At 44.0% G+C, this 24,882-nt stretch overlaps 1 protein-coding gene across 8 annotated transcripts in view; it reads left to right on the plus strand.

The window, feature by feature from the left end:
* LPP (LIM domain containing preferred translocation partner in lipoma) overlaps positions 1-24,882 on the plus strand; it is a 715,716-nt gene that overhangs the window by 54,317 nt on the left and 636,517 nt on the right. For 6 of the 8 annotated variants that reach the window (XM_071214679.1, XM_004467196.4, XM_071214680.1 and 3 more), the window contains exon 2: positions 13,444-13,557. The exons of 1 other annotated variant lie outside the window; for it this stretch is intronic. The gene's annotated coding sequence lies outside the window, so the exon portion shown is untranslated. Of the gene's footprint in view, positions 1-1,432; positions 1,689-13,443; positions 13,558-24,882 lie in introns of those variants that run through there. One more of the 8 variants, XM_004467197.5, reaches the window with a different exon arrangement.

Genomic DNA, 24,882 nt, shown 5'->3' on the forward strand with positions numbered 1-24,882 from the left:
ACTGGGAAGTGGACTTGGCCCAATGGATAGGGCGTCCGCCTACCATATGGGAGATCTGCAGTTCAAACCCCAGGCCTCTTGACCTGTGTGGAGCTGGTCCATCCGCAGTGCTGGTGTGCGCAGGGAGTGCGGTGCCCTGCAGGGGTGTCCCCGGCGTGGGGGAGCTCCACGTGCAGGGAGTGGGCCCCTTAAGGAGAGCCGGGCAGCTGGAAAGAAAGTGCAGCCTGCCCAGGAATGGCGCAGCCCACACAGAGAGCTGATGCAGCAGATGAGGCAACAGAGAGAAACATAGATTCCCTGTGCTGCTGATAAGGATAAAAGCTGATAAGGATTAAAGGGGTTGGTCATGGGGGAGCGCACAGCGAATGGACACAGAGAGCAGACACCTGGGGTGGGGGGAAGGGAGAGAAATTTAAAAAAAATCTTTAAAAAAAAAGAGAGAGAAGAACTGACTTGTCAAAATCTTAGTAAGTAAGTGACCGATCTGAGCCCTGCTGTTCGATGCCCTGGGGGGTGGGAACAAGCAGCCTTGTGGCACAGGTCTGAAAGCCATGAAATGGCCATGATTCTGAAAAACAACCTGTCTGACCTGCAGAAAGCCCTTAAAACCAACCGTAGAAAAATGTCACACTGAGAAACAGAGCCCCTGGGAAGCCAAGCTGTGGTTGGACTGCCTTCTCTGAGCACAGCCCTACCTCCCCACACTTCCACTTACCCCAGCCTCTCATCTCCCTAGCCTTTCCTCTCCTCTCATTCAGTCTGGAGTCATTATAGACCAGATTCCTTCCTCACTGGCTTTACTGGTCTAGCTGGTCGTCAAATACATCTAGGGAGCTTAGGGTCAGAATTAATTTTACACATTCAGTCGGGCCTTCCTCCCCCTCTCCTCACGTGTTCTTCTGATTGTTTGGTCTTCCTGGGGACCTTATCCCTGGCATCTGCCCTATGAAGAACTCATCTAAAAGTGAGTTCTCGGGTACTCCCAGCCCACCGCAGTCCAGCTCTGGTCAGGGATGGGGGCGGGGCGTTTTAGGACCCAGCAACCACCTGAGGAACTGCGTCTGGGATCCCTGGCCACCTCCTCAGGTGCTTCCACCCAAATTACCTCCTCCTTCCCCAAATGAATAGATTTATTTTATAAACATAGTTGTATTCTAGATGGTCTCACAGCAAAGGTGAATTTGAGACCTTTCAAACCAGTCACTTCCTTGTTTGGGTGTGGAACCTTTTCCCTGTGACAGCACAGTGTATGAAAGAGTCGGGACTCCCCATCTTTTGGGGTTAATAATTTACACTGAATAAGGAATTCTCTCTGAAGTGGGGCATTTTATTCAAGTGCCCGAGCAGAGTGGGGTGATTTTTCTGACATCCTCCAGCCTGCCTCTCCATATTTGGAAATGTTTACCCACCACACTGATCTATTGGAAGAGGAGGAGATGACTCAGGGTTTAGGAGAAGCAGGATTTGAATTCCTGTTTCCAGAAACAAAGTCGTCCCCCTCCCCCCCCCTCCCGCCCCCACCCTTCCCCCTCCGCTCCTTTGCCCCTTGCCTTGGACGCTGAGGAGAGAATGTTTCAGTTCTTTTCCCCTCGGGCTTCAGGACCACCTCCTTTCAGTGTCCTGTGCAGTGGGACGGAGGGCGTGTGAGAGGGAGTGAGGGCCAGCTGCCCGCCGGGGCCTGATGTCGCGTGAGTACATCACTATTGCCCGAGTGAATGGCATTTCTGCTCACAGACCCCGGGCTTACAACCCTGTGGGCTGGCTTGCTTGCAGGGAAAGGGGAGTGTTGCTGGGAGTGCTGGGTGCTTCAATTCGGGGTGTTTATAGCTGTTTTCCCAGGGGAAAGCTTCTCAGGGAGATTTAGAGATGGGCTCTGCCTGAGGAAAAGTTCTATTTGTATATGAAGACATTAGATGTATATTTGCTTCCTTCTGAGGCCTAACTTGAACTGGGTAGAAAGATAATTCAGGAGCATGGTGCTCTATCTGATTGCTAAGGCTAAAGCAACAAACAAACAAGGATGTTTGTGCACAATTGGAGAGAAGGCGTTTTAGCTTGAAAAACAGTTACGATTGGACCTAAGAATTGGTGTGTAACATTTGTGCAATGTCCACAGTTTGGCCTGGGATAACTATCTTGTATGCAGTACACTGTGTAGATTTGATGGACCATCAGAGTTGGGACAATATTTAGAGATGCCTCAGTCTACCTGTCTCCAGATTACAGAATGACAATCGGCAGTGAAGCCCAGAGAGCCTGCCTAAATTGCTCTGAATATACCTGGCTAATTAATGATAGGATTGAACTTGGATCTTCTCACTTGTGGCCCTTTCTACCTTCCATTAGACTTAGGCTTCCTCTTCAAGCAAGGCAGAGAGGAGGCCCATTTTGGAGACGAGGAAGCTGGGCTCTGTAGCCAGATTTGCCCCTCAGACCTAGTTGGTGAGAAATTGAGGGCTAGGAATTTGTTCTGCCTGTTGAGACCTCTTTCATTACGCCACATAGGCTCAGATGTTCAAAAGTCTGCATTTGTGGTTTTCTAAATTTCCTTCCCCCTGCCCCCCCCCCAATTTTTTTTTTTTTTTTTTTGCTTCTACTTACCTTTTTCTTCTTTTGGTCATATAAATGTTGTCTGAATCTGAGCTGCTACCTTCTGACCTGCTACATATATCCTTTTCTTTCCTAAAAAGGGGATGATAGCTTACCCTCAAAGCAGAACTCAGTGGTCAAAGTTTTTACATCTTTGGTAGTGAAAATTATGCACAGACTACGAAAGAAAGTGAGCAGGGCTTTTTAAGCCTCTACTGCTATTCTTTAAGCTGCAAAAATTTCGGAGCATTAGTCCCTTTCAACGATGAGCTCTGATTCTGAATAGATTTAACACACACACACATACACACACACGTGCCCCTTGTACATCTTTAGCCTGCTTTGATATAACTGCAGCATTCGGTGGAGACTAAGAGCATACCCATTCACAGTCCATCCAGATGTGTTATGTAGATATGATGAGCTACTCCTTCCAGTCAGTTCAGCATCTCTAGGGTCCCTTTCTACTGTGCAGGGAAGATGATAGAGATGTGGGGAAGCATTTTGGACACCAGCGGCATGGGGTCTCAACTGCTTTGAGACCTTCCTTAGTTCTGGGCAATGCCTAGAGAGGGGAAGCAACCCTTGAAGCTGCTCTGAAGCTGCTCTGAGGCAGCAGGGAGGCAAGAATTTTCACAGGGCTCCAAGGAACCTGCACACAGCCTGTGTCAGCTGTGGTAGGTCCTATGGTAGGTCCTGCTCATGGGGTGGAAGGAGACCGTTTTAAAGAGTAAAGACTTTTCCAGCTGTGATGCTGAGGGACAGGGTCCTAAGAAGTTAGTGCTGATAATATTAATAGGATTAATCATACTGTTAATCAGAAGAACTGACTTCAATTAATTGCTTACTGAGCAGGGGGCTAAGCACTTGGTTGACATAAGTCATTTAGTGACCACTACCGCTACCTATGTATAGGTATTATTTTTTTACCTCCATTTTCTAGAGGAAGAACCTGAGGCTTTGAAAGGTTAATAACTTGCCCAGAGTCATACAGCATTAGTGGTGCTGGGACTTGAACCCAGCAGAGTGCAAGCTGATCAGGAATAAGTAGATAGTGGATTCTGGCTGGCAAGAGTGTGGCAGTGCGGGGTGATTCTCAACTGGTTCACGAAGCTTCCTTGCACGTTGATGTGACGTTTCGTTAAGTCAAGTGTGCCAAAGGGCTATGCATGGGTATTTTTCCTTTGCTTCATTTTGGTCACCTCCAGCAAAGGGACTTTGTTCGACTTAAGGGTCTTAGCCAGACTTATGACTTTTATTTTGTTGTACCTTGCCTTCACCTTATTTTCCCATCTCTTTTCCCCATTTCCTCACTTAAAAAAAATCAGGAACTCTTTTATCAGGCATGTCAGATTCTTTCTGGAACATGGCAGAACACATAAGTAAAAGCAGTGGTATCTAGCATTTTTGCTATATGATGTCTAAGGAAGAAATGGCCTGAGGAGTAGTAGGCAGAGATTGGAGATGTGATTGTCTGAGCTGGTTTTGCTGCTAACTCAGTGTCTAACCTGGGCGAGGTCTGCCTCCTTTCTGAGTCTCAGTTTCCTCACTGGAAGGAGCGGTTGGTTTCTGTTGATCCCAGCCAGTGTTTATTCTATGCCGAGTACTACATTAAGCACCCTATGCTGGTTTATCTCCTTTACTTCTCCCCACAGTCCCACAAGGCAAGTGCTATTATCCCACTTTACCTGCAAGACAGGTAAGACCTAGAGAAGGGGGAAAACTTGCCCAAGCCCCACAGCTCCTGAGTACAAGCATTTGTAATCCATGTCTGACTGATTCCAAAGCCCACGCTGTTAGCCTCAGTGCTGGCTGCTTTCCCTTAGGGAATCTGTAGGGCTTCTTTCAGCTGTGGCACATTTTCATCTAACTTTCCTAAGTCTTTTTTGTGTTCCCCCTACATGCCTCATACTATCCTGGGCGCTGTTCCAGATTATAGACGAGTAGGACACACAAGTCAGTGATCGTTCAGAGTTTACTTTGTAGTAGAGGTGTGTGGAGGAGGCAGTTTGGTAATAAATGAACATGTAAATGTGAGGGAGTAGCCTGAAACAGGAGGATTCATACAGGACAATATGACTGTGACTGAGCAGAGATGGCCTCTGGGGAGTGAAGTTTAAGCTGAGACGGAATGACAAGGAGCCAGCCATGTGCCCATCAGGAGGGAAAGCAGTCCCGGCAGACGGAACAGCCAGTGCAAGGGCTGTGGAGCAGGAACGAATGTTTTGATGAGCAAAAGGAGGCCAATATGGTAGAAGGTAGAAGGCTGCAGGGGGAGACAGAAGCAGAGAGGAGAGCCAGGGAGTGGTGCTAGTAGGGGTTAGGAAGCTAGAGAAGAGGCTTAGGCTTTGACTTCAGTCTAGGCTTGCTGGGAAGCATTTTATCAACATAATTCTGGCGGCTATGGGGGGAAATGGATTGCAAGGAATAGGGACAGGAATAGAAAGAAGGTCAGATAGGAGGTGACTGGCAATTATCCAAGTGAGAGATGATGGTAACTTTGATTAGGACAGTAGAAGTGGAACTGGAGAGAAGCGGATGGATTTAGGACATGTTTTAAAGGGACAGCAAGTAAGATTTTCTTCAGAGAAATGTAATGCTAAGTGGGCAGGAATCTGGGAGATCCAGAGGGACATGAAAGTATTTGCAGTAGCGGTTGCACAGACATGCAGCTGGAATTCCAGGACTCAAGTGTGTGTGCTCTCCCCTTTGGTTTCTAACCTTGAGCTTCTGACCAAGGAATGGAGGGCAGTGGCTTCCTGCCTCTGACTTCCTGGCCGAGAGCTGCTGGAACGCCCCAAAATAAGCCCCACAGAACACGCCGCTTCCTTTGCTCTCACTGGGTATTTTTATAAAGCATTCTTTCCCACCAAGAATACAGAACATTCAGGGTGATGTTGACTTTATGGGCCGTATTTAATATATTTTTTTCCTTGCTCTGTTGTCTGTTCTTGCAGAGCGGCTTTCTGCCTCCTATAAACTCGCTGGTTGGGAGCGTTCAACCACCACGTAAGATGCTTTTGAAATGCTTGGTGGGAGACCAGAAGAACTGGGCTTCAAATCCCCACCTTGGCTTGTGGGCTCTGGACTCACTGTTTCCGACCCTTGCCTGCTCCCTGTAATTCCTTTTAGTGGTCTGGGCTTTGCTGCAAATACTCCATTTTTTCAACAGAAAAATTAGGGGATTTAGCCAAAGTCCCACAACACGATAACTGCTGGGTCAAGTAGGGAATCCAAGATTCCTGAATGAACCCCATGCTCTGACCTCCAGCCAAACCTACCTATCATGTGACCTCATGCTCCTGGGTTTCCCATGGCACTCTTCACTACAATCTGCCTAATTCCTGAGATCAGAGACCTTAAATCTGAATCATCTAAAATTCACTCCTGAGGCTTCTTCACACATTCCTTTTCAAATAGTTTACATTCTATAGTAACCAGTTTTTAAAAAATCTGTTCAACATTATATCTTAAAAACAGTGTTTCATTTTTGATCATTCGAGTTTTTTAAAAATTTCCTTCCTATTTCTCATTCATTTAGTCAACAGACATTTATTGAGTTCTTACTGTATGCCAGGCATTGTGCTAGGTGCTGGGGATTGATTCAAAGACAATTTGGAGGCGTATGGTAGGGGAGTGGATAATTACAGCACAGCGAGATAAGTGCTATAATAGATGGATATATAAAGAGCTAGAAATAGCACCATGAATAACATCTCTGAGCAAATTGCCTTCTTTTTTTCCTTTTGGATTATTCCCTTATGTATATTGCCCAAAGTGGGATTACTGGGTCATTTAAAAGATGAAAACAGTTTGGCACAAAAAGATGTAATGGCTTGCCTGGGGGAATACAGCTCAATTTTCAGCAGTGAAAAAAATTATTGTTGACAACTCCAGATTTAGACCACTTCATGAGGCGAGTTGGGCAGTTTTTATACAACCCTTGTCAGTATGGTGGCTTTCAGGACAAGTACCTGTTCTATCCATGTCAGCCTGTATGTGGAGATATATATCCTTATATCTAATCTCAAATTAATCATTGATTCCCATAAGAACCTAGCTATGTAAGTATTATTGTTTCCATTTTACCAAGGAGGAAAAACTGAGGCTAACTTAAAAGGAATTTACTTACTCAAGATTCCATAGTTAATAAGCAGAGAATCCAAGTATCAAGTGCAGGTTTTTGATTCTAAGACACCCGTTTCATTCTCCTGGTCATCAGTTAGGGGTGCTTATGTCCTGGGAGGGCCTGGACTTTTATTTAATGAGCCATGGAATCTCTTATCAGGAAGGTCAGGATCTATGAAGTAGATATGTATTTCCTAACTCCCAAACTCACAGGGAAGAGTGTAACTGTGTCACTCCTCTGAAAGCACCTGAAGGCCATTTGTCCTGACCCTGGCCCAGGTCCTGGAAGGTCATCCTCATGGCCCTCGCCCTGGAGAACAGGAACTCAGGTATAGTTGAGGCCATGAAACAATTCTGCTTTGAAGCATTTGTTTTCCTAATACTTAATGGTATAAAAAAAATCTCCCATCATTGGTGACCAGGGACCATCATAACTATATACCAATATGTGTCTACTGTCGACTTCCTTGATGTTCCTGCCCACTTAGCCTTAAATCAGCCACATCCTTTGCTATTTCCCAGATATACCCTGCATTTTCTAACTTCATGCCTTAGCTCATCTTTGGATTGAGTTGACCTCCCCCATCTCCATCCACTCAAGTACTGTTTGTCCTTTAAACCTCTGTGTCGATGCCAACTTCTGCCCTCAGTGATCCCTTGTCACGATCTACTCCCCATTATCCACTCTTTCCCACACTATAATTGATCCATTGTCTGTTTTGCGAATGCACATAATCATTAGCTCTAAGGCAAAAGAATATAGCTATATGGAATTTATGAACAGGGAATCTGGGCTTAAATTCTTCCATGATACTGACTTTTAGACCAGTTAATCTGCTTTAGCTCAAGTTTCTACATCTGTAAAATGGTTAGAGTTAATCCCACCATTTTGTAAGGTTGTTAGGAGCATTTGTATTGTTATTATCTCTGCTTTCTTAATGGCACTTACCACCCCCTGCTTTGCTCATGTCTTATCTCTCCTTCTAGATTGCTAGGTTGCCCTTTAAAGGTGGGAGGGGTATCCTATCTTCCCTGTGTCTTGGACATATGGGAATGACCACAAAGGCTCCTTTAAGGGAAAGGAGGATTCCAGACAAATGGTGATAACAGGGCAGATTCATTACTAGTCGAAGCCCTGAGTCAGCCTGTGCTGGGCCAGACTGGAAGCTCTGTGCCATGGAGATTTGAGCACACACAGCAGATGCTGGAGAAGCCTCTGATTCCTGCTTCTTGAGTGACAGGTAAGAGGCTAGAGCCTCTGTCCAACCTGGTTTCTTGCTCATGATGTCCACTGTTATTAGCAGTTTGCTAAAGGCAGAGTGGAACATGAGTCATGGTTTCCTTCTTGGGTCCTGCAGGGGTCTTTTCTGTGTATGCGATATCCAGACTTTGAGGGAAGGGTCAAGGTAGGTATGGATTAAGGCCAACCTCTCTGGGATTGGGCCTCAGAGAGAGGGCTCCCTTCAGAGCACGCTCTCTTTTGGACACCTCCACCCTTGCTAATCTTAGAAGCTGACTGCTTTGAAGGGGGATTCATTTCTTAAAGGGATGCCTCCATTTTTTAAACTTTCCTTTATGTCATTTCCCAAAAGGCAGCAGTTGAGTCTCTCAAGACCCAAGTGATTTAGCCTGATCCATTAGGTCCTCCATGTCCTAGCTGTGACATTCCTTTCCAGACTCCTGTCTACCGCACCCCTTTACCGTCCTCTGCCTCTGAGATTAGTCACTTTCTCTGAGAATACTCGGAGCTGGTCTTCCTCGTGGCCCTTGCTGTCTTGTTCCTGGGCCTATTTTCTTCCTTCTCCTACTTGGAAGCCCTCTTGGGCATTTAGGCTCAGTTTAAATGTCACATCATCTGCAAAGCTGTCCCAGGCACTCAGAGTACTTCTGCTTCTGCATGCTTTTCATTCTGTCTTTTGTATTCTAGTGTGCACGCAGTGAGGCTGGGCTGTTTGAGAGCTGTGGGCTCTCTAAACTATCTCAATTCTTCATAGCACCCATACCTGCTAGTAGACACTGTGCTTTATCAAGGACAGAAGGTGCTAGTAAGCCTCTGTTTTGCTAATAGTTTTGCCAGAGGGGTATTCAGAAGCCCATATTAAGGTTATCCACCATTTGTTTGATCAGGAGCCCAACGATTTGAATTTTGTTTTTGAATCGGCCTGATACCAGCTCATCGCTAACTTTTTTCAGTCCTGTTTCTCACATACCCAGCCATTGTATGCTTAGTGTCAGGGCTCTGAGCTTTTTAATCCACTTGAAAGCATAGCAGCAAGGTGGAATTCAGGAAGGATTTACCTCCTCCTAATGTGAATTTTACTTTTTAATTTGGAAAGGGAGGCTTTATTTTTATCCCAAAGGACCATGAAATGTGAAAATAGCGAAGAGGGTTTTTTTTTTTTTAAGGTATATTTCTAGCTCTAGTAGAATATTAGTCCATATTATCTTTGTAACTGCAAAGTAATAAAACCCATGTCCTGGAGTTTGGTTTTGCTGATCTGGATTCAAGTTCTGGCTTGACAGTTTACTAGCCCAGCAAACTTGGTCAGGTGCCTAACTTCTCTGACTTCATTTTCCTCAGTGTACAGTTGGGACAAATAATTTCTTTCTCATAGGTTTGATGGAAAATTTAAATGAGATTTTGGACATGAAATTGGGATTTTATTGAGTTTCAGAAGCCAGATTTGAAGGCAGTTTTTGAATGGCAGGTTCATAAAGTTTTCTGTCAAAGGAAAAATACTTGTAAGTTTTCCTACGTGTGTTTAATTTTAATTTTTCTGAATAATAAAATAATGTGAGCCTGTGCACCTGAAATAAGAACAAGGCCTAGAGCTGCAGGGTGCCTAAGAGTTACCTCCTGAGAGCCTCCATGTTGCTCAAATGTGGCTAGTCTTGAAGCCAAACTCAGCATGAAAAATGTTGCCTTCCCCCCAACATGGGACATGACTCCTAGGGATGAGCCTCCCTGGTGTGAAGGGATTACTACCAAGTACCAGCTGATGATGTAACTAGAAAATGACCTTGAATAAAAGGGTCAACTAGGACCAGCAGAATATCTCAGTCTACATATAATACCAGGAGTTAAAAATGCTTTTTGACCTGAATAAAAGGGGGAAATGGAACGGACAAATGAGTTTATATGGCTATGAGTCTCCAAAAAGAGCCGAGAGGTTATCAAAAGTGTTGCCCTTATGCACACCTCAGCAGAGTTCCAGAGACAGATAAAGTAGATACAACCCCAGGTATTGGTTCTTCTGAGGGCTACAGAGACCCACAGGTTCTATGGTCATGGCAGATGGAGTTCAGTGCCATGTCAGTTTGCCCTACTTTGGAGTTTGTGTTTCTGTGTGATGGAACTGGATTCAGATGTGATTTTTGTCCACAAGTCTCTCCTGTTACTTTTACCGGAACTGTAGTTGGTGCTGGGGATTAATGTATATCCAGGGGACCTGAATCTCTGGACTGACCATGTGATAGCCAGGCCCTGAGCTTCAACAGACTTGCAAGTCCTACCCTCTGGTTTATTGGACTTACCCCACTCAACTAACATGGAGGTGAAGAAGGTCAACCACCACACCAGGGAGCCAAGAGTGCCTACAACTGAAAGCAGGAGAATTGCATCCAGCATCCATGTGGAATCTAAGCCCCCTCTTGATATAGATGTGGAGTGGACACAACCATTCTAAGGTCCACAGGATGGAGTAGTAGAGTATGGATTAGAGTGGACTTACTAATATTCTATTCATGAACTATTGTGATTAGTAATTGAAGAAAATGTGACACTGGTGTGGAGAAAGTGGCCATGGTGGCTGCTGGGGGTAGGGAGTGGAAGGAAGAGATGTGATGTGGGGGCGTTTTGGGGACTTGGAGTTGTCCTGAGTGGTGCTGCAGGGACAGTTGCCGGACATTGTATGTCCTCCCATGGCTCACTGGGTGGACTGTGGGAGAGTGTGGGCTATGATGTGGACCACTGACCATGAGGTGCAGCGGTGCTCAGAGATGTATTCACCGAATAATGAATGTCTCATGATGATGGAGGAGGTTGTTGTTATGGGGGGAGGAGTGGGGTGAGGGGGGTGGGCGGTATATGGGGACTTCATATTTTTTTGAATGTAACATTAAAAAAATAAATCAAGGCGAAAAAAAGATACTAAAAAATGTAAAAAAAATAAAATAATGTGAATTTGTACCTGGGGACATACATGAATTTATATTCGGGGAACATAGCCTAACAGACTTAGGGACATACATGAATTATAAGACTCAGCGGTTGTCCAAATAAATTAGAACCACAGAACCATAGGCTTTGAGAAATTATAGAAACCTTGGAAGGCAAGGGAGCAAACATTAACACATGCTGCCTGCAGGCTCTGTGAATGCATGCTAGCTGTGGAATACCAGGAAATGACTGCCTATATCCTGAGGGTTAGGTGGCACTGGACCTTTTTGCAGATAGGGAAGCTGGAACTCAGGAAGGTTAAATAATTAAATCAAGGTCCCTGTCTCACTAAGGATTGAAATAGGATCTGAGTTTGAACACAAATCCCACATCTTGACCTTCACTGGTGGCCTCTGGAAATTCTTCCCATTTACAGATTGGACAAGTCCTGCCTTCCACGTGGTTGATTCTTAATTCCCTCCCTCCAGCAGCAGCTACTGATTCAGGGCCAGATATAGCAATAGAAAGCTGCAGTCTTCCTGCCCCATAACTTCTTTAATGAGTCAAGATAAGTTCCTTGACTTCTCCTGCCAAGAATTGGCTCACAAAGTGTCTCATTTTGATGTCCTTTGATTGTACTCATTCTTCAACCTTTACTTCATTTTCTCTCTTGTGGGGAGATACTTGCCTTTATCCATTTCTGTTTTTGAGGCCAGGAGTATGTATTAGGAGGACTTTAGGTTTTCTTTTTAAAAATACAGGTGGAAAATCAAGGTTCTTAAGTATTTCCTACCATTTCCTCCTGCCATTTATGGGCAGTGGTTGTGTTGGTGGGAAGAGGCGGCACTGGGCTAGGAGTTGGATCCATGGTTCTCATCTTGAATCTGTTGCTGGCCAGTGAGACAATGTTCCCTTTTGGGGCCTTGGTCTTTTCATCTGTAAAGTGACTCCCAAGATTTAAAAATTCTGCATGTTTTTTTGTGGTGTCAAAACTGTCAACTTCTGCTGAGCTGCGTAATCCTGCAGCTGTTTCTCTGATACTTTTCAATCTTTAGATTTAGGCTATTCAACAATGTATAATTTTTTAAAGGGAAGCCTTTATAGACATTTCTGAAATATAAGGAGGGGGGGATAAATGGATGTTAAAAAATAGAAAACAACCAATTAAATAGTATATAGCATGTAATTCTCCTCGGAAACTTACCATGAAATTGAGGAGCACTTTAACAAGTGGTAATTTAAATTGCATTTGAACTCTGGTAATGGTTTGTTTGCATGGGAACTTCAATCATCTCACAGCGGTTCTTTCGCAAAACTGCTTGTTCTCTTTATGGGAAAGATGAAAAAATTATTAAAAGAGAAGTTGGCTCTGGAAAAGGGAGGCCGCTTTTATTGGTGCATAGAGGGAAGCTGGTGAGTGTGTGAATGAGACGCTTCAGGGGACATAGCCTAACAGCCTTAGGAACAAGGGCAAAGTGTGGAGGGCTTTGCCGTTCAGTGAGCCTTAGAAATCTGGGAAGTCTGATGTTTTTTGTTACTGCTGTAGAAACTGTTCTGAGTTTTAGCTCCCTCTGTGAGAAGAAGCCCACATTTCCTGGGGCTTGGGGTTGGACGGTTATCTTTTTGTTTTCTATGAGATTTGCACTGTCCACAGACCTAACATTGGCCTCTAACAGTCTGTTCATCAGCAAGTTTGAAATTATTACTTTCTCTCATTTCAGTGGAAGTGGCTTTGAGAGTTCTAATGTCCTTAAAGACCACTGGCTCCCAGGAAGTTCAGTGCCTGGCTGGGCTCATCTTGATTATGGTCCATTTTCCTTACTTAATTTCTGTCTGCTGTCGGGATATACCGGGAGAGCTTTGAAACAGATATTCAGAAGCCTGGGTGTTTAAGCTGTGGTTTTGCTCTGTAACTGACCATGGGATCAAGGGCAGATCTTTCTTGGTTTCCTCCTCTTTCAGACTGGGCAGTAACTGGTCAGACTGGGCAGTAACTGGGTCAAGGGGACCAAGCCCTCCACTTGGTGCCCTGTACTGTCACTAATTGTGGGCTCTGGCCCACAGGCTCTCCCTACTGTGGCCTCCAGTTTCTTTTCCTGTCAGTTGAGTTGAGGTAGGTTTTTTTTTCTTTTTCAGTGAATAGTAATATCCACCTCCCCCCAGATGGTTCCCTCATTGTGCCTGCTTGTTGTGTCTGCTTGTTGTCTTTTTCCCCCCTCCTTATCTGCTTTTTTTTCCTTCTTCTTTTTAGGCAGCACTGAGAATGGAACCCAGGACCTCCTGTGTGGGAGGCAGGTGCTCAACTATTTGAGCCACATCCACTCCCTGCTTGCTTGTCTCTGCTCATGTTTTTTTCCCCCCTTGATGTCTGCTTGTTGTCTGTTCTTTGTTTATCTTTAGGAGGCACTAGGCACCAAACTAGGGACCTCTCTTGTGGGTGGCGGGCAGTCAACTGCTTGAGCAAACTTGACATCATTCTCATTATGGGCTAGTCACTGCATTCCTAAACCTGGAATATTCTAAAGCTAGAGAGATTCAAAACCCACTTTATCTCCCATTTCCCACAGGTGGGGACACTAAGGCTCAGAGAAAGAAGTGAAGGCAGAATCCAGTGCCCTGGTTCCCAGTCTGTTGTTGCTCCACTGGACACTCACTGGCAGCAAGATATTTTCCGTCAGTCGGTGAGTTCTACCCAGAAAAGAAGACTTTCCCTTTTAAAATAAATATGCATGTTTTAATGGATTTTAAAAATTAGTGGTTTCCATTTAAAACATAAGCATTGGTAACTAGGATGGATTAAGAACTAGGGAACAACGAAACATCCTTCTTATTTTTTTGACTTGATATTATTGGCAATAAACAAGATATAATAATGCTAATAAAATGTATGGCAAGCAAAGACAGGACTCAGCTCTTGGTAGGTGGTATGCAGAGAAATCAGGAAGTAAGCCAGTAATTGTATTGCTTCATTTCTTCTCCTTTGGCGTGGTGTGAAATGTTCTTGAAATTGAGAGACCAAAATGAAAATGTCAGTGAACAGTGTTAGGGATTTTGCAAGGAAAGTAAGTAGTATTATTGAATGACTTTTGTTTACCCTTTTGAAAGGTATTTCTTCTTTTGTGATCTCATTTTATTTTTCCAACAACCTTTTGAGGTAGGTGAGGCTAAAATTGTTTAGGCAAAGTTCCTGAGTCATGGTCTTAAAGGAGCTTCATTGGGGTCTGAATTTGAATCCTTTTGGGCACCCAGAATGGGAAATTCTGGCCCGGTAAGGTGAACTTCCTGTTGTTTTGGTGCAACTCTGTGGTTCCTAGGTAGAATGGAATGCCACATTCTAAAAAGTGGGGTAAAGGGAATCAGTGTGTGTGATACCCTGGCTGTGGGGAGCTCCAAGGAGAAGAGTTGAGAAATTCTGTGTAAGGCTTCTATGTAGGATTTTAGATCTGTGAGTTCTGTCTTGAGGGAAAGTCCATGTGTACCTCAATTGTTGGCCTTATACTGAATAAATTATATGCCTTGCCATGTTTGTGGTGTGGTTTTTCAAAACAGAGAAGATGCTGTTGTGACTGATAAAAACTTCATTTAAAAGTGTTACTGAGCTTATAGTTGCCTTTTGTGGTGCTATCACTCTCTTTTTTCTTCTTCTTTTTTTGAGGTACCAGAGCTGGGGATTGAACCTGGGACCTTGTATGTGGGAAGTTGGTGCTCGACCACTGAACCTCTTTTGCTACCCTGAGTTGTTTTTTTCATTTGTTTGCTTGTTGTTTGTTTTTCTATTTTTAGGAGGTACCAGGTACCGAACCCTGGACCTCGCATGTGGGAAGCAGGTGCTCAACTACTTAAGCCATATCTGCTCCCTCTATCTTTTTCAATCAGTGCATCTTGAGGATACAACTGTACTTTCCATGGGATCTATGATATACATAAAATAAAAGGTTGAAAACCACTGCTTTAACATTTTACTCTTAAAATTTCAAACAAGGTCTTGAATATTTTCTCCCAGCATGAAATTCAGTCATCAAATGTGAATCTTTGTTACTTGTTCTGCCTTCTGAAGTTTTTCAGTGTTAAATTAAATTGTGATAAATAAGAGGCCCTGCATTTGGATAAAAACTCAAAATCAAGTGTTTAATGACGGGATAAGAGAGAGTGCCTTGACAAGGAGCAAGCTGGAAGAGACTCAAGTTTTTTTTTTTGTCCGTAAGCTAATTATGAGCCAGCAGTGGCTTTTGTCTCTAAAATGCTGATGCAAACTCAGAGTGCATTAAATGGTATCTGGAGCAAAGTAGGTGGGTGATCCTGCAGAAAGCAGAACACCTAGAAACTGGCAAGTACAGAGGTCAGGTGGGCTTCAGGTACAGTTTGAGCAGGGCTCTTTCTCTGCCCTCTTCTGTGTGCTGCCTCCATTCTCAGGATGTGTCACCTCATGGTCACAAGATGGCTGCTGCTGCAATCCAGATGATACACATCCCATTGGGGAAAAGAGGGCCTTGCCTGCCATACTTACATAGGCAGGGGTTACTGCACATTCCTGAACCAGTGGCATGTGTGAATCAGGGCTCTACCCTGGAACTGAAGCTAGAGACAGTGCCACCCAAACCTAATGGCAGCTTCACACTGGAGAAGAGGTGACCCTGAAAGAAATACTGGAGTGCTGTGGGGACGGGGCGGAAGGGTTGGGTGCTGTGTGGACAACCATGAGTGTTCTGCACACCCACGAACCCTCCAGTCGGAGTCAGAGCTCCCCGAGAGCGTTAGGCTTTTGTTCCTGCCTCACCCTTAGAAAGAGACATTAGCAAACTGGACTTTCTAAAAGAGGATGCTGAGGGGACCAGAAATGCTGTCCCCAGAAGCTGTTACAGGAATGAGGCCCTGGAGAAGGCAAGAGGCTGGGGTGCACATGATTCTGACCTTCATAAGTACAGAATCTGGTAAGGAGAGGGGCAGTATCTCTTGTTCATGTGTGTATCCTCGAGTCTAGCAGGATCACTGGCACAAAATAGATACACAGTGCACAGTAAACCCCCACTTCATGAGCGTCCTTTGCCCTGAGGGTGTTCAGTCAAAAACTGGTCAGCCCGCTGTTGAGAACTTATAGGAATTCTAGCACAGATGAGACTGGACTACATGGTTTTATGAGATTGAAACAATTGACAGGACAGAAAGAGGCTTTAAGGACCAGTATGGCTTAAGAAGTTTGTGAGTGAATAAAAAGGCAGTCAGGTCTGGCCATGAAGTGGACAGAGAGAGGTATCAGAAGATCTGGTCTGCAGTCCCAGATCTGCCAGTTATTAGCTGTACAATCCAAGAAAAGCAGCATCCCTCAGCCCTCAATTTCCTAATCTGAGAAAGGGGTATAAATTGCCCTGTCTCCCTCACATGTTTGCTTAGAGTAAGTGTTCTGATAGATCCCTGCCCGCTGTGTAAGCTATGAAGCGTGGCCTATATGTGATAGGTTTTTACAGTCTTTTAGTTAAAAGACTCATGTTAAGTATAAGGAACAATAAGGCCATGGAAGTCAAGTACCCAGCGCTGGGCCCGGCCATGTGGTATCCTCAGGGTTTGTCCTTCCTTCCCTTCCTTCCAGCACCACACCCCATCCTCCCCAACATTTGATGGGCATCGACCTTATCCTTAGCCTGAAAAGGAGCTAGTTCTGGATCCTTGTTCGATAATGATGGTTGAAGTTGAAATGAAATTGTCAAATATTATTTTTATGTTTTTGCCTTAGGAAGCATGAAGTAGAGGGTGGTAGATTTAAAGACTGAGGGAGCCAAATGTGTGAAAGACCCCCATAAAGTAACAGTCCAGCCCAGTTGGCTCTTGCATTGTTCGATTAGAAAATCAGACCTCCTGCCCCAGGCTTGACTGGCCCAGTGTGAGTCAGGAAGGAAATTATTTGCCTCTGTTGACACCAATGTGCAATTGTTGACTGTAGCCAGGTGCTTTCAGTTTTAATATTTCCTCTTTGGTCCTCAGATGCATCAGGTATTAACCCCTGCCGGAAGCAAAGCATTTGTCTCATCCGCCAGTGAAAGTCTTGGCTCCCTGCAGTTACTTGATCAGGTGGTTTCTGGGCATGTGTGACCATCTGCTTAGCCAGTTTTGATTGCTATTGTGTTATTGCTTGAAAAAATGACAAAAGGACTTGCTGGGTCTGAGCAGTGACCCATCCAGCCTTCTGAGATTCTGTGGCCTTCCTGAAACCCAGGGATGTCTGGTAGGAGGTATATATGCTCTCCATGAAAGTAAATGGTAGAGCTGTCTCTTTCTTTTGCTTCCTTGTTCTTGATTCCATAGGCTTCTATTTCATGACCTTCTGGCAAAGTGGAGATACCTCTGTTCTTCCTTGGGCAGGAATCCAGTGGCTATGGCCCCAGGAGATCAAAAGAATTATTTGGCTCTCCTCACTCAGTTACTGTGCAGAAGAGGGGTCTAATGCCTGGATGGACAGAGGGCCCCACAGGTCCTTTGTAGACTGTTGCCAAACATCCCTCGCTGATCAGAGTGTGTGCTTGTCCTCTCCCCTGATCCCAGTGTTTGGAAGTTGGTGAGCTTCTGGATCTTTAGGAAAGCAAGATGCATTAGGTACAGCCTCTAATCTCAAAAAGCTTTCAGTCTAGTTGGGGAGAAAGACACATGCACAAGAGAGAAATACACATTAGAAAGGAACTGTTTATAGCACATGTTTTTTAATTACCTCAGACTAGGTGTTTAGGAAATGAAGGTAAATTATAGCCTCAAAACTCAAGAGGCTAGGGTGGAGGGCTGAGAGAGCAGATGGGATTGGGAAACATTGGGAAAGGTTCCTAGTAGGGGATCAGGTCCCCAGTTTTTCAGTGGCCTAATGGAGCTTTGTGACAGAGGCTCAGGGGTATACAGGGCAGGCCTATATATATATAGATTAGCCCTGTAGGGCTGGAGGGGTTCTGAGGGAGGATGTAGCTGATCGCAGATGCTTACTTGGGCAGGTTAAGAATCTCTTTCCTTTAGGCATGGTTCAGTCTCTAGCTCAATTTCCACCAACATGCTGCTTACAAAGTCAGCTGTTGACTTTATGATGTACTGAAATTATTTCCACGGTCATCTCTGGGTTGCCTGAGTCTGTGTTACCAATCTGGAAAGCATCTCTGCATTCTGGAAGACAGATTTCTTTCGAGAGTCCTAAAATCAAAACTCTTATGGTCTATGTCCTAGGCGTCACAAAACACGGTGGGGCTGGTTGGGGCCATTAAAATAATCCAGGACTGGACATCTCAAACTTGGATGCTGTGTTAGTTAACAATTGTTATATAACAAATTTCCTTCAATTTATTATTTTAAAACACCAAATAATTATTACCTCACCGCCTCTGTGGTCATGACTCTAGTGGCACCTGAATAGGGTGCCTCTGACTCAAGGTCTCTTATGAGGTTGCAGTTAGGGCATCAGCTGGTCTTATCTGAAGGCTCTACTGGGTCATTCACCTGAGTGTTGGCAGGTGCAATTCCTGTGGCTTGTTGGTCTGAGGGCTGTAGTTCCTTGTTGGCTGTTGGCTGGAGACCTCCTTCAGTTCCTTGCCATTTGGGCCTCTCCATAGGGCAGCTGGCTTCCCTCATTCTTAGCATGAGACAGTCCTCAAGATGCAAGCCGTGGCATTTTTGTAACCTTATCTTAGAAGTAACATTCCATTACTTCTGTTTGTTAGACGTGAGTTCATAGATCCAACCCACATTCAAGGGGAGCAATGACCCAAGGGTTTAAATACCAGGGGGTAGGGATTGTAGGGGAACATCTTAGAGGTTGGCTACCCCAGATTACTGAGGGTACATTCCATGTGCTAAGGTGAGGATGGGGATTACATGGAGCCCCTGAATAAACTCAGCACTTCTGTGGGCCAGTTTTACTTAAAGACTTGTAAAAATCGTTATATAAATACTGATATGTAATTGCCTAGGATGCAAAATTCGCCTGGATTTTCAGAGAAAAACTGCTAGCCTACCTTTATACCCTCCTCAGCAGCTGGAGGTGCTTTGGTGGCAATATCTGAAAGTTCTTTCTTGAGTCTTTTGCTGTATAGGTGAGATACCAAGACTCAGAGATGGCAGAAGTCCTTCTGGGACCATGGAGCAAGTAAGTAGCAGAGGGAGGAACCATGATAAGCTCCTCTAACTCTGGCCCAATGCTTCCACCTCTCCACACAGTCTCTGCTTCTCAATAAGTCCACACAACTTTTAGGCATGTTTTCTCTTCTTTATACAACCTCTATCCTGCCCCAGAAACAGGTTAGGAAAAATAGGTCAAAATTGTGAGTCTTGAGACTTGATGGCATCTCTTTAGTTAAATTTCAGGGATCTGCATCTCCTGTTGGGTCATGCTGTGTCCTGAAAAGTTGCATAAATCAGTATTACTTGGTTCAGACAGTGTGTCTCTGCAGTTATGAATAACATTTCTATTAAGTACAGAGAACCAATACACAACATTACTGTGAGACTGACAGGATCAGACATAAAACCTCCGCCAATACTTTCTGTCTGGCAGAACTTTTCTTTTAAAGAGCATCCATTCCCCACTCCCCAACCCTTCCCCAAATACTCTTTTTATAAAACCAAGCTCGGCAGTTCATTTCATAGAGGATGACAGGTTCCTTTATAGTCCACCTTTCCATTCCTAAAAAAATTAAAGGAAACGCTGAAATTATGGTCAAGCTCATTAGTAGTCTCTAAACCAAAATGAGGGAAGTAGAGCCTAGGTTACTGAGAATTTCATCGGTAAGAATTTAATAACACTCCCCACTCCACGACCCCTTTCAACTCATATTTTTTTATGCTTTTAGTGTTTTCAAAGTGTTGCTTATCAAATATTTAATTTGTACTAAAGTACACTGTAGGAAATTGAATTTTAAACAGGAGAAGTCACATGAAGTAGGGAGACTGCCACTTAAAAGCTGCATAATCTTGTATAAGTCACACACATTTTTTAGCCTGTTTCCACATCTGAAAAAATTGTACTAATAGTGAGCACCTCACAGAGTCTTTGTGCTCATGAAGCTGCCTAATGTATATGAAGTCCTTATTTAGTATGCTACTTAGTTCCTATTTGGTGCACATTAAATGAACTTCCTGATTTCCTTAACAGCCTGTAACTCTCTGTCAGGAATCATCCTCAGTTCTCTTCTTTGTCTCAAAGTCTCCTCTTTGTATGGTTCCCTTGACTTGGACTAGTCCAGCAGCATTTGCATATCAGTCATGCAGGTTTCATGTTTCCCTGACAAAAAGGCTTTAATATTTATAATTTTGCTCAATGGCTCCCAAGACAAAAATACAAACATCATAATATGCTTACATTTTCTGGTATGTGGAAGTATAGTAGCTCTGGGAACAAAACATTCATAAGCTGTGTTTATGAGGAAGGCCTTTTGGGCATCACTATTGAAAAATAAGTGCTGGTTTTCATGAAAAGACCATCTTGTCCAGGGGGTGGGCTTCTACTTTACCATCTTTGACCTCTTTATTTATAAATGGTAGCATCTCTAGGACCTGGCCAGCTCTGACCCTCTTTGGTTCCATGACTTCTTTGGGATGACATCACCTCACTGTGCTTCAGTGGCAACTGGCTTGAGTTATATCAGTTATTAAAAATGATCTAATATTTTCCTTTTAAATCTGGGACCTGGCTTGTTCTATGATTAAGCTAGTGATTTATTTATAATACGGTAAGAGACTGCTGCAGTCACTCTATGATGTAATCTAAGAATGACATGAAAACAAAATAGGCTTTTACATAATGAAAGTGTTCCTGTAATGCAGTTTATAGCAAGACTTTTTTTTCCCTCCCATTGAGAATAGAGATATTTCTTTACTTTCCCCTCTACTCTTTTTTAAATCTTCTTTCCCATTTATGAGTCTTAAGGCCTCTGAGTTAATTTTTAAAAAATCAGTATTTAAAACTCCATGGTCTCTGGTTTATTTTTCTAATCTTGTCATCTTCTTCATCCCTCTGGTCCCCTGGTACCCTCCAAGGTAGTTTTAGCTACTGCTCAGTCCAGCAGCTACCAGACTCTACCCAGCACTAAACAAACAGCACCTTTCTTCTCCCTGACTGGAAATACTCCCCTCCACTCCAAATTTTCTTCTGATAAAGACAGGTATGCCTTACTAGTCAGATTCCGAGGTTGCATCCTTCTGCAGGCTAGCTCGAATGTCCCTCTCTCTGAAGCCTCTGCCACCTAGTTAGAAACTCTTGATCTGTACTTCTCATAGAACATAGCAAGTTCCTCTCACGCTCCCCATCCCCTTTCCAAGGCATATTTAAAGAATATCAGAGTTAAAGGAAGTTGATTTAGGAGAATAGGGGAGGGAGTCTTTGTAGTTCTAGTTCTTCCACTAACACTGAAACTCCGACAGGTCATAGCCTATCTTTGGATGTCTGTTTCCCTTGAAAAATGATGGGTATAGATTTTCCATGGCTGCATGGTATATTGTTAGTGTATTGCTAAGGTTCTGTGTTGAAGAGGATGCTGAGGCTCTCTCAGTAAGAAAGAGTCCACAACAACTTAGTGATGTCTGCCATGATTGTGGGCAGAGGAGGTTGGAGGCATGCAAGAGGTATCTTGGCTATTTTTGGACTGGATAGTTTCTTTTATGTTCTAACTTGAGGGATGTTTTATTTGCTGCCTTAATGTGTCTTTCCCAAGGTCACACAGCAAGTTGGGGATAGAACCCCATTCTTGGACATATTGATGATTAAAAGCTACCTAGTTCTAATCTCACATTCATTCATGTAGGCCAACTGTGGGAATTGAGAGGCTCGGATAAGTAGGATTAGAGAGATGTTGGCTTACTAGAGGCACAAGATTCTTCAAATTCTATATGCCCTTGAGGTGGGGTGTGGTCATGAGATGGATTTCACCTCTTTGTCTTCTTTGCTTCCAAGGAGTTATAAGGTCCACAGTCTTCTAATTTATTTCAAAGTGAAGGTCATAAAGGTAGGGCAAATTTGCCTTTGGTCCTCTGTGCACCTCCCTCTCCCCTGCTCCCTCAAGGCAAAATGCCAGCACTAAACTGCCTGAACAAAACGACATCTAAAACGGGGCCCTGGAACCGTGGGAGAGGGCCAGATGAAGGAAAGGACAGAGGGAGTGTAGTATGGTTGAAGGCAATGGAAACCAGAGCACTTGAGGGATGCAAGGGGGAACTGGAAGTGTCAATGTGGAGAAGAGGGAAAGTAGGTGGAGGAAAAGAGAGTAGGTGGTACTTTCCTGCAGGACTTTGCTGTGGAAGGGGCACAAGCTTGTTCTTGTGACCTTACAGGCCCTCCTGAGAGTAGTGGCACAGCCACAGCAAGGCCATTGTGGAAGAACTTTTAATGCTAAGAGCAGACCACAGATGGAATGTGCTGTTTTACAAGTAGTTCTCCATCACTGCAGAGGTTTAGGTACAGATGTTGCTCGGTATTTTGTAGAAGGAATAAGAAGTTGGACTTGATGACCTTTAAGGTTCTTTCTGTCCTGAGAATCTAGCATTTTCTGAAGACACATTTTGTATTCATTTAAATAATTCCCATTTAAAAATGAAAGCTCTGTGGAGGAGAGTGATTCTTTCTTCCAGGTCTTGGCATACATAAATGCTGACTTTATCTTAGGCAGTCTTTTGTCCCACTTAGCATTATTGATGAGGGAAAGGAGGCTAGCTGAGGATGTCTTAGTACTTTTTTGGTACTGAATGTATTTTGAGGATAATATTTGTGCTTCCTTCAAGAGAGTTCCAGAGAACTCTACCCTTTCGGCCTGCCCAGATCTGCCCAATGTCAATGATTTGCTGTAACTGTTCCACCAGCATGCTTTGTTTATGTTTGCAGAAGAGCATTCATTTCACTTTGCTCTGCCATCAAGCACATTTTCACAACTGTCATTTCCCACTAGATTATAGATACTCCTTGAGAGCATAGAATCCTTATTCCATAATAGGTCTCATGGTGCCTACTGTCTTGGTTTACAGATAACCAAATGATGACTCTTTAGCTTAACAACTGTGGGGTTTTTTTGGAGCATCTACTGTGTGCCAGGCACTATTCCAGATGCTGGGAATAGAATAGTGCAAAAGCAGGCAAACCTTTTATTTCATGGAGTCAGACAATACAAATTAATGAGTAAACATATAACATTTAGGTTGTGATCTTTGTTAAGAAGAAAATGAAGTGGCTTAAAGGCACAGAGGATGTGGAGAATGTAGATTTAAAACACTGGCTTGAACTAGTATTGGAGAGGATGCATAGAAATAGAATATTCATCCCTTGCTGGTGACAGTGTAAGATGGTGCAGCTGCTGTGGAAGACAGTGTGGACGTTCCTCACAAAGCTAAGGCTAGAACTGTCCATATGACCAGAAATCCCACTACTCAGTGTATTCCCAAAAGAATTGAATGTGGGGATTTGAACAGATATTTGCATACTATGTTCATAGCAGCATTATTCACATTTGCCAAAATATGGAAGCAACCCAAGTACCCATCAACCAATGAATGGATAAATAAAATGTGGTATATCCATACAATGGAATATTATTCCACAGTCTTGTGGACTCATGAAGTCCTGATACATGTGAAAACATGATGACCCTTGCAGAGATCATGTTGCGTGAAGTAAGCCAGATACAAAAGGAAAAATATTTGTGTGGTCTCACTGATTTGAAACAATTAGAATAAGCACACTCATCGAGTCAGAATCTAGAATATAGGTTACCAGAGGCCAGGATGGCTAAGGGGAATGGGAAGAGAAGGCTTTAAATATACATGTTTCCTACTTGGAACGAGAGAAATGTTTTGATAATGGATGGCAGTGATGGTAGCACAACATTGTGAGTGCAATTAACAGCACTGAAATATATATCTGAATGTGTTTAAAAGGAGAAAAATTGGATTGTATATATGGTGACAGAATAAAAATTCAAAGAAAAAAATCCAGAAATTCACTGGTTTTGGAAGTTCTTGCTGATGAGAAGGGAGACCCAAATGGAGTGAGGCAGCAGCTGTTGGGTATCTGGGGGAAACAATATTCCAGACAGAGAAAGCAGTTGCAAAGGCCCTGAGGCAGAAGCACATTGTATATTCTAGGAAAGTGAGGAGGCCAGCATGGCTTGAGTGGGGTGACTGAGGGGAAGAGTGGAGAAGAGGAGGTCATGTGTATGCCAATTGAGGTAAGTGCAACATGGGAAGTGGATTTAGCTCAGCGGATAGAGCATCCGCCTACCACATGGCCCTGACCCATGTGCAGCTGGCCCATGTGCAGTGCTGATGCGCGCAAGGAGTGCCGTGCCACGCAGGGGTGTCCCCGGCATAGGGGAGCCCCACGCGCAAGGAGTGCACTCTGTAAGGAGAGCCGCCCAAGTGCGAAAAAAGTGCAGCCTGCCCAGGAGTGGCGTCGCACATACAGAGAGCTGATGCAGCAAGATGACGCAACAAAAGGAGACACAGATTCTCAGTGCCGCTGACAAGAATATAAAAAAAAAAGATAAGTGCAACAACAAAGATTTGTCAAGTACCCATGGTAGATGCTTAGAATAAAATTGCCTCTGTGATTTAAGAATTTACAGAAACCTTACAAGAGAATGACGGAAGGTATTTCTGTTTTTCAGCTTTAAGAAGCATGGACAATGGACCAGGAACTGGGATAGTAGTGGTGGGCAGCTCAGAACAAGTGCAGTTGGGCAGGGTACTGGCTTCCCTCTGCAGCCCACCTGCGGAGGCCTCTCCTTTCGGATTCTCTGCTCCTGTGGCGGGCACACCTGCAGAGGGCTTTGGGCCCTGGGTGCAGATGGGCAATTGCATGCCTAATCACCCATTCAGGCACCCACTTATTTGTTTTCCACATGCAAATATGGTTTTTTTTTAACAGACAGATTTAATGTATTTGTTGCTTCCCCATTTTATTTAAAACAAAACAAACGGCCAACCATGTCAGTTGAGGGCAGCAAATAGAAACACGAATATTACGGTCTTTGCAGTTTGTGGCAATTACGTGGCTGAAA

Source organism: Dasypus novemcinctus, chromosome 4 (genome assembly GCF_030445035.2).
Source record: "Dasypus novemcinctus isolate mDasNov1 chromosome 4, mDasNov1.1.hap2, whole genome shotgun sequence".
NCBI classification, from domain to species: domain Eukaryota; kingdom Metazoa; phylum Chordata; class Mammalia; order Cingulata; family Dasypodidae; genus Dasypus; species Dasypus novemcinctus.